The following is a 1,913-nucleotide window of genomic DNA, read 5'->3' on the forward strand; positions in this document are numbered from 1 at the left end:
GAAAAAATAAATGTTGCTAAGTGTTTATTAACCACAAATCTGAGGCTGATTTTACCTGAGCGCTATCTCCCTCTGCGGAAGTAATATCTTTACAAACAGGTGAAGACAATTGTTATAGAAGCCTCTATCTACGTGTGTAAATAAGTGTTCCAACACTATTTGTTTACATTGGTGGATACGGTTGTCAAGTGGATTTGGTAGTTCTCGGTAGATAGTGATACTTTTCATAGATAAATAGTCGTGATAGCGCGAAAAAATAAATAAATCTTATCAATTATAACATTACATTTTCTTTTTTATTTTCTAAATCTTTATTTTTTTCCCTGCAAGATTATATTGAGCTACCATATCTATAAAAAATGCTTAATTATAATTACAGTTGAATAAATGGATACTTCATCTGTATAAGTAACATTAAAATTTAAAATATAAACAATTAAAAAACATTAGCCATATCAATCATAATTATAGTTTTTTTTTTTTGCATTTTGTAGACATTTTTTTTGTAAGGTTGTACTGAGCTATCACTTCCATCAAAAATTTTTAATTATATTTCCAGACGAAAAAAATGCTTTTTCAAAAATGCACATAATGCTAAAAGTTACGTAGTTTAAATTGAGCTAAAATATGTATATCTTGGCGTTTAAAATTGTTTGGATCATTAAAAAATTTTAAAAATATAATTTATATTTTTTCAAAAATAATTTTAACGTAAAATTATTTTCGGATAAAATTTTTTAACTTAAACTTATTACATCAAATGCGTTAAACATTAAATAAATTTAATGCATCAAATGCGTAGCAATAAGATAATCATACGATGCTTTTAGACTTTTATTTTTCTGGCCTGATTATATTGAGATCAAAATCAAAAATGCTAAATTATACTTGTAGTTAAAACTATTGCTTCTAAAATATAAATGGTACATATCAAAAGTTCAAATAAAAACAGAATAAATAAGCCATATTATGTTAAGTAACCTACACTGGTGTCCAAAAGTTAAGCTTACTTTACTGCATATGTCTAGTGAAGAAATATGCTTGTTGTTGCTACTAATACCACTTGCCAATACTAGCAAGCCTTCTATGAAAATCCAAGCAATTTTAAGGCAGAATGTGAGTTTTTTGCTTTTCAGTATCGCCATTTATGTTCAAGAATACGACTTCAGCCATACACATGTCAGAGTCCGTTTTACAAGGAGGACCTATTCCTTAATCCACAGATCGTAATTTTGACCTGAACCAGAGAATGATCAATCTCCAATTCAGTACACTCAGAGGCAGATTTGTCATAGAAACTTTTAACGTGCACCAGTTACCATTTAATTCATGGGGATTTTTCAGCCGGCGGATTTCGAACTCTCGATTTCACGACAATAAGATCAGAATCCTATCAACCTGACTATCTCACCCATAGAAATATGCCTAACTTTTGGATACTTCGGGGGGGGGGTATACATAAATCAAAAGTAAATTTATAATTTGTTACTTAAAAAAATGAAAATGTGAAGAAGATTGAAACTTACTTGTTTATTAATAGTTTGTTACCATTTTAGGATTTGAAGGCGATCACTTTTTTGAGATAAAATGTTTTTGTTTCAAAAGCATCTTTTATAAATTAATATAAAATTAATTCATAAAAATTATTGATTTTTTTAATAAGGAAGTGAAAATGGAAATTAAGTAATGCATTCAAAACATAAATGTAATTTATGTTTATGAATAAACTGTACAAAATGTATGTTTATGAAATATATGCTTACAAGCTAACTTTCAATTTTGCATTCGTGCTACTGAAAATTAGTCTATACTCTTTGTACTATTAAAACCTGCTTAAAAAAATTTAAAAAGTACTATAGTACTTTATAGTACTTTTAGTACTTATAGTAGTATAGTAGTACTTTATAGTACTT

Source organism: Parasteatoda tepidariorum, chromosome 1, assembly GCF_982258835.1.
Source record: "Parasteatoda tepidariorum strain Cologne lab strain chromosome 1, Ptep-v5.0, whole genome shotgun sequence".
In the NCBI taxonomy this organism is placed as follows: domain Eukaryota; kingdom Metazoa; phylum Arthropoda; class Arachnida; order Araneae; family Theridiidae; genus Parasteatoda; species Parasteatoda tepidariorum.